The sequence below is a fragment of the Panicum hallii genome, chromosome 8, assembly GCF_002211085.1.
Source record: "Panicum hallii strain FIL2 chromosome 8, PHallii_v3.1, whole genome shotgun sequence".
Taxonomy (NCBI): domain Eukaryota; kingdom Viridiplantae; phylum Streptophyta; class Magnoliopsida; order Poales; family Poaceae; genus Panicum; species Panicum hallii.
Window position 1 is genome coordinate 9659918 of NC_038049.1, and position 15538 is coordinate 9675455.

Below are 15538 nucleotides of genomic sequence, written 5' to 3' on the forward strand. Positions count from 1 at the left end.
AAAGCCGAGGAACTCCAACTATACTGCACCAAGATCCCAGGCCCCAATGCAGTATAGGACTCAGTCCCAAGTGACAGGATCACGAGCCCCTGAAGCACAGCCTAAGAGTCAGAATACCATGAGGGCCCCGCAGAGCAACACAAGCCTGGCCGCCTCCGACAACAACAATGTTAGGGCCTGTTTCAACTGCCGTGAGACGGGGCACTTCATCGCCAATTGCCCCTACGCCAAGAATAAGCCGGCAACGTCGGCCTTCTCCAACACGGTGAATGGGCCCAGACCAGCCCTGACCGGTGCCAACCGAGTGCCCGTCCGCAACAACGATGGCAGCCAGCAGGTGAAGCAGCAATCATTTGGACGAGCCCGCGTCAATCACATCGACGCGCAGGAGGCTCAAGAAGCTCAGGGCGTAGTGCTCGGTGAGTACTTAGTCAATCAGCTCTGGCAATAGTACTATTTGATTCTGGAGCATCGCACTCGTTTATATCCTCAAGCTATGTGGAGAAACACAAAATACCTACAGTACTACTAAAAACACCCCTATTAACCCGGACGCCTGGAGGCGACATCAATTGTCAATTAGGTTGTCCACGGGTAAGGATCAAATTAAGTGGGGTAGACTTTCTAGCAGATTTGGTAGTACTTAAGCCTGGGGGAATAGACGTGATCCTTGGGATGGATTGGTTAAGCCGACACAATGGTCTCATAGGCTGCACTAACAAAGTGGTACACCTAACAAACCCCGAAGGAATACAAGTGATCTGCCATACCCGGGATAGTAAGTTTGACCCAATGATGTTTAGCATGGAAGCCAAGCCCTTAGAAGGAGTCCCGGTAGTAAACGAATACCCAGATGTGTTCCCCGAAGAGCTTCCCGGTATGCCGCCAGATAGGGATATAGAGTTCGTCATAGACCTTATCCCCGGAACATCCCCTATAGCCAAGAGACCCTATAGGATGGCGGCCTCTGAGTTGACAGAATTAAAGAAGCAACTAGAAGAACTACAACGAATTGGCTTTATTAGACCAAGCTCGTCGCCATGGGGAGCCCCAGTTCTGTTTGTCAAAAAGAAGGATGGGAGTATGAGGTTGTGCGTAGATTACCGAGCACTGAACGAGGTTACCATTAAGAACAAGTACCCCCTCCCCAGGATTGATGACCTTTTCGATCAGCTAAAAGGAGCCAAGTACTTTTCCAAGATCGATCTAAGGTCAGGATATTTTCAGCTCAAGATTAAGGAAAGTGACATCCCTAAGACAGCCTTTGTCACCCGCTACGGGCAGTTTGAGTTCACCGTAATGTCCTTCGGACTAACCAATGCCCCTGCCTATTTTATGAACCTCATGAACAAGGTATTTATGGACGAGCTGGATAAGTTTGTCGTAGTCTTTATCGACGACATACTTATCTACTCCAAGAGTATTCAGGAACATGAGCAGCATCTGCGGGTAGTATTGGAGAAGCTGAGGACACATAGGCTCTATGCTAAGTTTAGCAAGTGCGAATTCTGGCTGGAAAGAGTAGCTTTCCTTGGTCACATCCTGACCGCGGAAGGCGTAGCTGTGGACCCAGAGAAGGTCGAAGCAGTCTCCAACTGGCAGCGACCAACTAACGTCAGTGAAATCAGGAGCTTCCTTGGGTTAGCCGGGTACTATCGGAGATTTATCGAGGGATTCTCTAAGATAGCCCGACCCATGACGGAACTTCTTAAGAAGGAGAAAAAGTTCGCTTGGACAGAATCCTGTGAGAGAAGTTTTCAAGAATTGAAGCAAAGGTTGACAACCGCCCCAGTGCTGACCCTACCGAATATTCATCGGGACTTTGTCATTTATTGTGACGCATCCCGACAAGGATTAGGGTGCGTACTGATGCAAGACGGGAAAGTCGTTGCATATGCCTCCCGCCAACTCAAGACTCATGAGCAGAATTACCCGACCCATGATTTGGAACTAGCAGCCGTAGTGCATGCCCTTAAGATTTGGAGACATTACCTGATCGGAAATAAGTGTGAGGTTTACACCGACCACAAGAGTCTGAAGTATATCTTTACCCAGCCGGATTTAAATTTAAGGCAGAGAAGATGGTTGGAGTTGGTCAAGGACTATAATTTGGAAATTCAGTATCACCCCGGAAAGGCGAACGTGGTAGCCGATGCCTTAAGCCGAAAAACCTATGGACCCAAGGATGACCACCTATGCGAGGAAATGGCACGATTAAATGTGCACATCGTTCCTCGAGGTTCCAGCCAGGTGCTAAACGTCCAATCGACACTAGAAGATGGAATTAGAGAGGCCCAACGATCGGATCAAGAGTTAATGAAGATCTGCAAACAAACTGGAGAAAACAAAGCGCCGGGTTTCAGAGTAGACGATAAGGGGATATTGTGGTACGAGGATAGGATTTGTGTGCCCCGGAATGGAGACTTCCGGCAGCTAATCATGGATGAAGCCCATAACTCAGCCTACTCCATCCACCCAGGATCCACCAAAATGTATATGGACATAAGGCAAAGGTATTGGTGGAATGGGATGAAGGCGGATATCGCAAGATTCGTGGCTCATTGTGATACTTGCCAAAGGATCAAAGCCGAACATCAGAAACCGGCAGGATTATTGCAGCCCTTGCCTATTCCGGTGTGGAAATGGGATGAAATAGGAATGGACTTTGTAGTGGGTCTACCTAAAACACAGAAGGGACACGATTCTATATGGGTAATAGTGGATCGACTCACTAAATCGGCACATTTCATCCCCGTACGAACTAACTACGGTGGAGAGAAGCTGGCAAAACTCTATGTGGAAAACATAGTGAAGCTACACGGAGTACCTAGCAAAATTGTCTCAGATAGAGGAACCCAATTTACCTCGAGGTTCTGGAAAAGCCTCCATCAAGCCATGGGCACCAAGTTAGATTTCAGTTCTGCATATCATCCACAGACGGATGGTCAAACCGAAAGGGTAAATCAGATTGTGGAAGATATGCTGAGAGCGTGTGTCCTGACCTACGGGAAGGACTGGGAACAGAGTCTGCCCTATGCAGAATTCTCATACAATAATAGTTATCAGGCCAGCCTGGGCATGTCGCCATTCGAAGCCCTCTATGGAAGAAAGTGCAAAACTCCATTGATGTGGTCGGAAGTTGGAGAGCGTGCACTAGTAGGACCCGCACTCATAAAAGAAGCAGAAGAAAAAGTAGCGGAAATCCGCGAGAAATTGAAAGCAGCTCAGTCCCGACAGAAGAGCTACGCAGACAAGAAGAGGCGGGAAATAAGTTTCGAACCAGGCGATTTTGTTTATCTCAAAGTCTCACCCATTCGAGGAACGCGAAGATTTCAGGTACAAGGAAAATTGGCCCCTCGATACATCGGACCATATCGGGTTCTAAAGAGAGTCGGAGCCGTGGCATACCGACTGGAGTTACCAGAGGAAATGTCAGATATACACCCAGTATTTCATGTCTCACAATTAAGGAGGTGTTTAAGGGAACCCGAGGGGGAATATGTGTCAGCGGAAATAATAGACCTACAGCCGGATCTGCGATACCAGGAAGTACCGGTCAAAATCCTGGACACTGTCACTAGAAGGACAAGAAACTCTGAGGTGCGGATATGCAGGGTTCAATGGAGCAGACACGGAATAGAAGAAGCAACCTGGGAACGCGAGGAGGCGCTAAGAATGGAGTTTCCCCATCTATTTAAGGATCAGCCGAATCTCGAGGACGAGATTCATTTAAGTGGGGTAGGTTTGTGACGTCCCGAAAATTTCGAATTTAAACTACGCGTTAAGGTGCCCTGACCGAAAATTTATCCGTCGTAAAACCCTGACTCCCTCCATTTCACCGCCACACCGACGGCCGACGCGAGCCTGACCGCCGACCCATCCCGCACCGCTCACACGCTGGAGTAATTCGTAAAAACGGTTCGATGACAAAACCCTAACCCTAACCGGATCGCTGTCCCGTCCCGCGTCGCTCGATGGCTTGTCGCTCACGCGCGACCGCCCGCCGTGATTAGCGCCGGCGCGACACCTTTTCTTTTCCCTCTCCCCTCGCGCGAATATCGTGCGCATGGCCGACCGGCCGCGGTCGCCGCCGCGACCGGCGCCGGCGCGTTCCCTTTTCCCTCTCTCTCCTTTTTCCCTTTCTTTTCTTTCTCTTTTCTCTTTTCCTTTCTCCCTTTTTCCTTTCTTCTTCCTTCTTTCTTTCTTTCCTCCCTTCTCTACTCCTGAACGCCGCCCGGCCCCGGCTCCCAAGCCACGGCCACCTCCCCTCCCCTGTGCGCACGCACGCCCCCGGGCTCGGCCGCCCGTGCCCATGCGCGCACGCCTCTGCGCTCGGCCGTGCACGCCCCGCGCGTGCTCCACGCGCCGCGCCACTCGCCGCGCTGCCCGTCGCACGGTCGCGCCGCGACGCCGCGCCGTCCGCCGCTGCCGCGTCCTCCCTCGCCACTGCTCCCACGTGCGCGCGCCGCGGTGAGCACCGCCCCGCCCCTGGCCCGCGCCACGCCGCGTCGCGACGGCCGCAAGCGGCCGGAGCGCCATTAATGGCGCCCGCACCGCCCGCCGGCCGCCCCATCCCAATCCCCTCCGCCCCGCCGCCTCCTTCCCCTATAAATGGGCTTCCCGCGCGGCTCACCCACCCCACAACCCGCTCCGCCACCCGGCCCCTCGCCTCCCCCAGCCCGGCGCCGCCTCCACCGAGCCGCCTAGCGCCGCCGCCCTTGCCCCGTGGGCACGCCCCCCTCGCCCGCCTCAGCCCAAGGTGAGCCCGGGAGAGGGCTCCCCGTGCGCCCCTCTCCCTCCTCTCCCTTGCCCCGGGCGGCCCTTGGCCCCGGCCGGCCGGCAAGGCTGCCGCCGCCGCCCCCAATCCCCTCCCCTGTTTCGGTCACGAGGGGGGGGAGGGAGGAAGAAAGGGCTGTTAGCCCAAAGCCCCCTCCTTTGTTTCTGTTTTCCAAGGGAACCCCCCTCCTATTTACCCTCTTTTTCAAAAGAAGCCCTATCCTTTCCGCTATTTTAAATTAAACCCCCATTTCATGAACCTGGATGTACTCGGCACCCCTTAGCGTGCCCTGGACGTTCCTAAGATTCGCAAATATGCCCTTGCTTCCTTTAGATATTTACGAATAAGCCCAGAAACCCTGTTTAACCACCCAAACCCCCTTTAGCTCGTCATTTTATGTGCGAAATGACCTCCGATCGAATCGAAACTTTACCACGCCCTTTCTAGTATAGTTTTAGCCATGCTATTAAGAAATCACCCAAGGATACCACCCCTAACTCCGTAGCTAAATTATTTCCGATTCAAGCCCAACGATAAAAGCTTTTAATTCTTTCGCTTGATTGCATGTCTGTTTGTTTGCGTCGTAGGACACGGAGTGAACGAAGGAGTTCCCGACTGCGACCAAGCAACCGAGGACCAGTTCTGCGACCCCGAAACCGAGGGACAGTGTTTCGATCAGGACCTCCCGCAAGGGTTTGACGATGGCAAGTTCAATCCCGCCCCTTTGATGCATGTTTCTGTCCTAGTTTTTATAAACACAACCCGATGGCCTGTTTTTATAAAAATTGCATGGTTTTGCGTGCCATAACCAGGGTAGGATAGCCACCCTTGTTGTGATAACCATACCTGGAACACCTGATTTTATAAAGAAAATGCGTGTGTGTGGGAAAGGGTAAAAATGTGGTTTTGAAAGACGAGTCGGACGGGATGGATGGCATTTCTGTGTGAATTGCCGTTGGTGAGCTCGTACCTGTGTGGTTGAGCATGGAAGGGAGATATCCATCTTGTCACCCCTAAGGACCGAGTTTGTGACATCCAGGTAATAAGTTTCATAAAAATTTAACCCTGGATGTAATAGACATAAGTGTTAAGGGTGTATCTAAAAATTTTCCATGTGTTATAAGTCTTTTGTGTTTAAAGTGTGTGCATGGATATGGCTAAATAAGCTCTTAAGTAAAGGCAAGGGCCTATGTGTAAAAAATACAGGTTACAGGGTCTTTTGTGCAAAAAGGTAAGGGGTAAAAGTAATTTTATGCTTACTTAAGGACCTATCTGTGAAAAATATTTGTCATCATGACATTCTAAAAATAATGTAGACATGTCGAAAATTTGATTAAAACTTGGGTTGGTAAAGACAGGGGTAAAATTAATTCTACCTTGATCCAAAATTCATTTTGTAATAGGGCAAACTTTGAGTTTTTGAATCTGAGCTTTAAAGCAAAAGTGTAGAGCTTGAAAAACTCTACAATTTTCATGTTGGACCTTTTCTCAGAAAACCCCTAGATTAGTGGGAAAAAGTAGTTTTCTGCAGGGTCCCTGTAACTTTTACAATTTGCAAACAAGTCCCTGGATCTCTTTTCCCCTTTCTTCTTCCTCTGCACCCCTTCTGCTCCTCTGCTCCTGCCCAGACGCCGGCGACAGTGCGCCTCCCCTGGCCGCCGTCTTGCAGTCGCCGCCGTCCACCTCATGCTACCCCTCTCCACGCGTCAGTCCCCTCCTTGCCCACCGCAGCAGCCCCTGCTCCGGTGTCCTCCTGCGCAGGCGCCACGATGCCCTCGGTTGCATGCCGGCCGCCGCCTCGCCGTCGCAATCCAGAGCCGGCCGTGATCCACTCTTTTCCCCAGTGTCTCCCTCTCTTCTGTAAGCTAGCGATGCTACAACCAAACCACATTCCCTCCTCTTTCCCCAGTTAGCTTGCCCTGTGTTTTTCTCCACGGGCACTAGAACCCGAGCTCGCCGCCGTGCATTCTTCGCCAAAATCCGTAGCACTCACTTCGTCCCGATCCAATTCCTTGCACCGGTAGCTTCTCCACCCCCTCCTCTTGCTCCTCAGCTCGAGCCCCCTCAACCCCGACCGCCCCTTGGCCGGAATTTCGCTCACCCCGAGCCGCCGCCCGCCGGAGCCGCTTGAGCTCGGTCTTCCCGTCGACAGCCCCTTCCACCCGGCCTCCCGCTCCACCAGGTAGACAAACCGCTCCCCGGTGGTCCACTGGTACTCATGCGCCCCTCCTTGGCCCGTGTTCGCCGTCCCATCGCCGGGAACGGCGAAGCGCCGCCACGGCCGCCGCCCCCATCCGTCGGTCGCACTGTTTCTCTGCTATCCACCCTGTGCTTCTTTGTCTTGTGCTCACCCGAGGTGGTGTAGGTGGTGTTAGGCCCCCTCCCCTTGGCCGGAATCCTTGCCGCCGGCGGGAACGCCGTCGTGCCGACGCGCCGGCCGTCGCAGAGAAGGGCAAGGGCCTTTTTGCTATTAATTCTTTTGTTCCAAGGGTTCCAATGTAAAAATACTGAGACCCCCCCCCCTAAGTGCCTGTTATTTCATGTGAGATGCATATGCTGTCTTGTAAAATACATAACAAATCACAGGAAATTCCAAAATTAGCAAAACTTGTTTTGTTGGAAACTAGATTAAGAACTCTATAACTTTTGTTAAAAGGATTTGATATGAAACCAAATATTTTTGAATCTAATTTAAATTTGAAACAAGGAAATGTAATGTCTTTAATTCTTGCATATTGTGTTGATTGTTTGCAATTATGATATGTAATTTTTATACATGATATCTAAAATGATGCAAAACATTCAAAATCAAGTTGTACTACAATTTGAATCCTTTTAAATTATTTTAAATTAATATTAGCTAGACATATCTTTTCAAACTTTAACTAATTAGATCCTTTAGTTATAAATTAAGAGGTAATCTATTTCTTTTTAAGTGTTCCAAATTTTATAATCTTCTTTACTTAGAAGTTTAAATTCAAATTTAAATTTAATTTTAATGTATGCTTTGATGCTTATCTTGAATTAATTCAATGATGTGGTTAAATTAAGCATCAATTATAAATTTAGGCTAAAATTTTCTTTGTTTTGGCCTTTCTCGGAGTGTTAATCTTTGAAAGCATAATCTTTGATGTGACTCAAATAAAAGAATGCGCATTTCTTAATGATATTTACTTTGCATATCATATAGAACCGATTACCCTCGCTGACGGTGACTACGAGCTGATCGCGGATCAAGTCGAGGAAATTCCTGAAAATCCCGGAGACACTGTCGAGAATCTAACTGAAGATCCGAACCAAAGTTCGGAGAACCTCGATCCTTCTACTCACAACCCTGCTCAAGAAGGCAAGCCCCGGACATAACCCACTATTTTATTTACACTACACTTTCTATCTATTTACATATTCTATGCATTAAGTTCTCAGGATTTGCTTGAAACCCTAGTTGCATTCCCCTAGGATCCACTGTGATGAATACTAGTATTGAGTCCGGCTAGTTGCTCTGCTAATAGGGCCGGTAGAAGTCGGGTGATTTCCTGTCACTCGCGCGACATAGGAGTTGTAATGCTTACATTTCTGTTATCACTATAAGGATGACGGACGGGAGTTTTGTGAGGTATCATGATCGAGGTGATATCCCGTCTGTGTTATTAAAATTCTGATAAGGTCGCAGCGTGTGGTGATCGGGATTAAGCGTTTGAAAGTACTAACCACATGCCGCGAAATATGGTAAGCGGTAAGCCTAGTAGCCAATCGGCCCGAGTAATGGACATACCTCCCACCACTCGTCTTGCTTCTTTTGGTTACTTATGTTCGACGTGTAGGCATACGTGTTGCTGGGCAACCAGGAGTACGGGTTTTGTAGTCGCGCTACAGACGTACGTCCTGCACTTTGGAAGTGCGTATGACCTGCAGTCGCTTGTGGTGGCTCTGATCCATGAGTCGGAATGAAAGGCAAACGGTAGCTTCGGAACAACCCTGTGGTGTTCCAAGCGTGTGTGTTAGGTTTACCTTGCAAGGTTAAATTCGATTCGAATCGTCCGCTTCTCACGATGATTGAGACTGCTTAATTCCTTTGTCACATTGAGTAATAAGAGCAATCTTTTGATTATCAAAGGTGATGCTTGACCAAAGATTATACCATGTTTGCTTAGTTATAGGTGCTTACATAGAATGGATAACTGTCTAGAATCTGAAAGCTAAAACTTGAAGTTAAGGATCTACTCTTTGTTGCTTTTCAGCGGAAACTAAACCCAGAACTATTATAAGCTCTCATAAGTCTAGTTATGGGCTAAGTATACCCAATTCCGGGTAAGCCTTGCTGAGTAGTAGAATACTCAGCCTTGCTTTATAACTTTTGTTCAGGTAATGCTTCTGCTGAGCAAGCCCTACCTGTACCGTGGCCTTACCCTCTGCCTGACGGTTGGTCCGTGGAGTGGGACCCGTCCCCGGCCAACCCGGAACCCCCGAGTGATGCCATGCAAGGGCAAGCATGACATCCTTACTGACGTCGTGAATTATATCGTACTTTGATATCACTGATCACTCTAAAACTTACGTCGTTCTGTAATAATTTCCCGATGGGAAAGATCCTGTACTTTTTAATACTCATGTAATATATCTGCCTGTGATGTAAAATGTGATGGCCCTTGTATCTCTGGACTCGCCTTCGTGCGGGGTACCTTGTTATGATCCTGCTTTCGGTGGTTTATCGGGACGTTACCCGACAGGCCATTGGGTTATACCGTTTGAAGCACGCCGGAGCCCGCTAAGGGGTCTCGCGTACTTGAGCCGGTGTAATTCAGGTTGGTTCTGCCACAGCTGGTATCAGAGCTAACAAGTGTACACTGGAGATGTAAGGTGCCTTAAAAACACTTTTAGTATAAAATTTGCTCAACAAGGTATTTTGCAAAAAGAACGTTGGATTCGTTAAGGTTGAGCTTAGTACGTAAAGCCCTAGGGTAATGTTTATAAGGGAAAGTAGAGGTGGCTGTATTATATATGTATATGAATCTCACTACCAGCATTATTTTCAGTCAAAACTTAAATTCATGCACAACCCAACCTTACTTTCTGTAACGACATCTTCGATGGTGAGGTAAGAAGGTAAGGATCCTCAGCCAACTGAGGGAGCTTGGCCTTCCTGTCGGTGATGCGAACCGAACGCTGTTTCTCAAGCAGTGGCCTACTTGAGATGCTGCCAATGTACCAACTTCGGTTGACTACATTGGGAGTATAAGGTTCGGCGCAGGGTATGGCGATCGCTGTTCATACCCCCGCATTTTGCGGTACCCCCCGTGAATACGTTGTTTCGATGACGTATGCTAACGTTGTCTGTACGGCGGTAATTGTACAGATGCTGTTTCTATAGTGAACAGTAATGATTGGGGACGCTTTCATGACATGCTGGCATGAAAGGTTCATTGAATATATATATTTGTATTGTGGTTTTTCTGCAGGTACACTAACCACGATAACGAGATTAGGACGGATAGGGCTTATCGATTAGTTATTAGGGAGAGACGTATATATTATGCCACCGAATCTAACCCCGTAAGTCCGAAAGTATTCGGCAGTTGTTTTTGGTTTGTGAGGACGAGTAGAACGTGCATGCATAACTCATCATCAAATACATGAACGCAATGTGTGTTTTGGTTCTTTTAAGGATGTGTGGTAGAATGTTGATCCTTGGTGCGAATAACGGGATTCTTGTGGTAGTGTTAGTTAAGCCTCTTAAGTATCTTTCTGCTTTCCAGCTCTTGCTATATCAAAATCAGTTATCTCGTCCTATTTACCTTGTAAGTCTTTAGCAGGGTAAATAAATCTTATCATCTAAATTCTTGTTTCAGATGGTTGGAGCCACACGTGGAACCCCGGAAGGTTTCCGGGCAGATCAGGCCAGTGGTTCTCAACAGACGCCCCCACCGCCTCCCAACCTAGCTGAGGTGATGGCACGGCAGACGGAGCTTCTTAATCTGCTGGTGCAAGCACAACAAAACCAGCAGCGTCAACCGTTTCGTGGAGGTCGTGATGACCTTCCTCCTCCAGTGGCCAGCTATCAAGATTTCCTTAGCACTCAACCTCCGTTCTTCAGTAAAGCCGAAGAACCTTTGGATGCTGATGCCTGGCTTCATATTATTGAGTCCAAGTTCACTCTCTTGACTATACCGTGTGCGGACTCAAACAAAGCTTCTTTTGCTGCCCAGCAATTGCGTGGTGCTGCTCGAATTTGGTGGGATAACTTTTATGCCATGCAGCCCGCGGGACATGTCATCTCTTGGGATGAATTCCGGACTGCCTTCAGGGCACACTATATCCCTGAAGGATTATTGGAGCGGAAGTTAAATGAATTTTTGGCATTAACTCAAGGTTCCAATACAGTCTTGCAATACGCACAGACGTTCAATCATCTGTGCCAATATGCTGGTCATCATGCAGATAATGATGCCAAAAAGCAAGACCGCTTCCGTCGTGGCCTTAATACTAAGCTCAAAGAGCGTTTGAATCTTGTCAGGCCCAATAGTTTCAGTGAGCTGGTCAATATGGCTCTAACCCAAGAGGACTGCATTATAGCACATCGTGCTGACAAGAAGAGGAAGACCCCTACGGGATCCTCGAGTGCTCAACCGCCAAGATATCGGGTTGTTCCTAACACCCAAACAAGAGCACCCCAGAGGAATGCTCCCGTTGGTCGATTGGTTTTTAGGCCGCCTCAACAACAAGGAAGTTATAGATTTTCTGCACCTCCACAACAGCAACAGCAATTTGGTCCAAGGCCAAATGCGCGGCAAGCTCCACCAAAAGGCAGCAACTATCGCTGTTTTAATTGTGGGAGTGCAGATCATTTCATCAGAGATTGTCCACGGCCTAAGAAGCCTAATCCAGGGCAAAGTTCTAATCAAGGCAATCAGAACAAGGGTAAAAGGCCGTTGATGCAAGTTCGGCAAGGGCAAATCAACTTCACCACCCTTGCGGAACTTCCGGACGGAGCCCCTGTCATGTCGGGTACGTTCTATATCCATCATCAACCAGTTGTTACATTATTTGATTCAGGGGCAACTCATAGTTTTATTAGTAACAACTGTAGTACCCGAATAAGACTTGATCCCTGTTTCACCCAAGGATCATATATGATTTCCACTCCTGGAGGTAAGATTACCTCTAATCAAATGGTTAGAAGTGCGCCAATTCAACTAGGCAGCCAAGTGATTAAAACTGATTTGATCTTCTTAAACCTAGAGGGTATTGACGTTATACTCGGGACGAACTGGATGACTGAACATAGAGTGCTGTTGGATATTTCCTCCCGAGTTATTGAAATCAATTCACCATATTATAGAACCATTACCCTCTATCTGCCCAGGCAGGAATATCTCTATCCTTGCACCTATGCTATCACAGACCTCAAAGTTAAAGATATTCCGGTAGTTTGTGAATATCCTGATGTCTTCCCTGATGATTTGCCGGGGATGCCACCTGACAGAGATATTGAGTTCGTTATTGAACTCCAACCAGGCACCGCTCCTATCTCCAAAAGGCCATATCGTATGCCCCCAAACGAATTGGCCGAGCTTAAAATCCAACTTCAAGATCTTCTTGATAAAGGTTTCATACGCCCAAGTGCGTCGCCTTGGGGTTGTCCTGCTCTTTTTGTCAAAAAGAAAGATAATAGCCTAAGGCTATGTGTTGACTATCGTCCACTCAATGCGGTCACCATCAAAAATAAGTACCCACTTCCCCGCATTGATATTTTGTTTGATCAATTAGCTGGAGCTAAGGTCTTCTCAAAAATTGACTTACGCTCTGGCTATCATCAGATCAAGATTAAGCCTTGTGACATTCCGAAAACGGCTTTCTCAACCAGGTACGGGCTATATGAATACCTGGTTATGTCTTTTGGGCTTACCAATGCCCCGGCATATTTCATGTATCTCATGAATTCAGTTTTTATGCCGGAACTTGATAAGTTCGTCGTGGTCTTCATTGACGATATCTTAATTTATTCCAAAAATAATGAAGACCATGCCAATCATCTACATATCATTCTCAGCGATTACGGGATCATCGTCTTTATGCTAAATTCTCAAAATGTGAATTTTGGCTAGATAGTGTGAAATTTTTGGGACACACTATCTCTAGCGAAGGCATATCAGTTGATCCAACTAAAGTCCAAGAGGTTATGGACTGGAAGCCCCCAACTTCAGTCCATCAAATCCGTAGTTTCCTTGGGTTGGCAGGGTATTATCGCCGATTTATTCCAGATTTCTCTAAGATAGCCAAGCCTATAACTGAGCTTCTTAAGAAAGGAGTTAAATATCAGTGGGATGATAAGTGTGATGAGGCATTCCATACCTTAAGGAAACTTTTAACCACTGCTCCGGTATTAGCTCAGCCGGATAATACCCAACCTTTTGACGTTTACTGTGATGCTTCTGGGACTGGTCTCGGTTGTGTTCTAATGCAAAACAACCGAGTCATTGCTTATGCATCCAGAGCACTCCGGAATCATGAGCAAAATTATCCAACTCATGATCTGGAATTAGCAGCCGTTGTCCATGCTCTTAAGATTTGGAGGCACCATCTTATGGGTGCTAAGTGTAACATTTACACGGATCATAAAAGCCTCAAATATATTTTTACCCAAGCGGATTTGAATATGAGGCAGAGGCGATGGCTAGAATTGATCAAAGATTACGACCTTGAGGTATATTACCATCCTGGTAAAGCTAATGTGGTTGCGGATGCACTTAGCCGCAAAGCACATTGCCATTGCGCATCCATGACTACTATTAATGATACTCTCTGCTATCAGATGAAGAAACTCAATCTAGAGATCGTTCCTCAAGGTAGTCTAAATCTGTTAGCCTTGGAGAATACCCTTCGGGATAAAATCATCATGTCACAACTACATAATAAGGGTATCAAAATCATCAAATCAGAACTATCCCAAGGAAAGGCTAAATACAAGTGTTTTCATATGGACCCTCAGGGAGTCTTATGGTTCAACAAACGCCTTGTTGTACCAAAAGATCATCAGCTTCGCAGGCAAATTCTTGATGAAGCTCATTTGTCCAAATTCTCTATTCATCCCGGTAGCACCAAAATGTATCAAGACTTACGACAACATTTTTGGTGGACTAGGATGAAAAGAGAAATTGCTAAATATGTATCTGAGTGTGATACATGTCAGAGGGTCAAGGCTAGTCACCTTAAAGCCTCTGGTGTACTCCAACCATTACCCATTCCATCGTGGAAATGGGAAGACATTAGTATGGATTTCATTGTTGGTCTTCCCAATACTTCCCAAAAACATGATTCCATATGGGTAATTATTGATAGACTCACAAAAGTAGCTCACTTTATTCCCGTGCATACTACTTATTCCGCTAAAAAGTATGCTGAAGTCTATCTTGATCAAATTGTTCGACTGCATGGTATTCCTAAGACCATCATCTCTGATCGTGGGGCACCATTTGTTGCACGCTTCTGGGAGCAATTACAATCCGCTCTCGGCACCAAACTGATTCGAAGTTCTGCATATCATCCTCAGACGGATGGACAAACTGAACGGGTCAATCAAATTCTCGAGGATATGCTCCGAGCTTGTATCATTCACTATGGGACAAGTTGGGACAAATATCTTGCCTTGGCTGAATTCTCTTACAACAACAGTTACCAGACCAGTCTTCAAATGTCACCTTTTGAAGCCTTATATGGTCGCAGATGTCGAACTCCCTTGAGTTGGTCTGAGACCGGTGAGCGCAAGATTTTTGGACCAGATTTAGTTATAGAAGTCGAAGATAGGGTCAGAATTATTCAAGCTAATCTTAAAACAGCTCAATCCAGACAAAAGAGTTATGCAGATCGGAGAAGGAAACCCTTACAGTTCCAAATAGGAGATTTTGTATATCTCCGAGTATCCCCCACCAAGGGCGTTCAGCGTTTTGGAATAAAGGGAAAACTAGCACCCCGTTATATCGGACCTTTCAAAATTCTTGAAATTTGTGGCCCAGTGGCTTACAAACTTCTCCTTCCACCTCAAATGGGTGCTATTCACGATATCTTCCATGTCTCTCAGCTTAAAAAGTGTATTAAGGTACCCTCGGAAGTCATTGAAATCCCAGCCATCAAGGTCGAACCCGATCTATCTTATGTTGAACAACCTATCAAAATCTTGGATACCAAGGAAAGAGTCACTAGAAGGAAGATAGTTAAAATGTATAAGATCTTATGGGATCATCACACTGAAGAGGAAGCAACGTGGGAAACGGAATCTTATCTTCAACTGAATTTCCCGACCTTCCTTTCAACTAATCCCCAAATCTGATCATTCCATTATCTTCTGTCTCCGAATCTCGGGACGAGATTCTTTTTAGGGGGGAAGGCTGTGACATCCAGGTAATAAGTTTCATAAAAATTTAACCCTGGATGTAATAGACATAAGTGTTAAGGGTGTATCTAAAAATTTTCCATGTGTTATAAGTCTTTTGTGTTTAAAGTGTGTGCATGGATATGGCTAAATAAGCTCTTAAGTAAAGGCAAGGGCCTATGTGTAAAAAATACAGGTTACAGGGTCTTTTGTGCAAAAAGGTAAGGGGTAAAAGTAATTTTATGCTTACTTAAGGACCTATCTGTGAAAAATATTTGTCATCATGACATTCTAAAAATAATGTAGACATGTCGAAAATTTGATTAAAACTTGGGTTGGTAAAGACAGGGGTAAAATTAATTCTACCTTGATCCAAAATTCATTTTGTAATA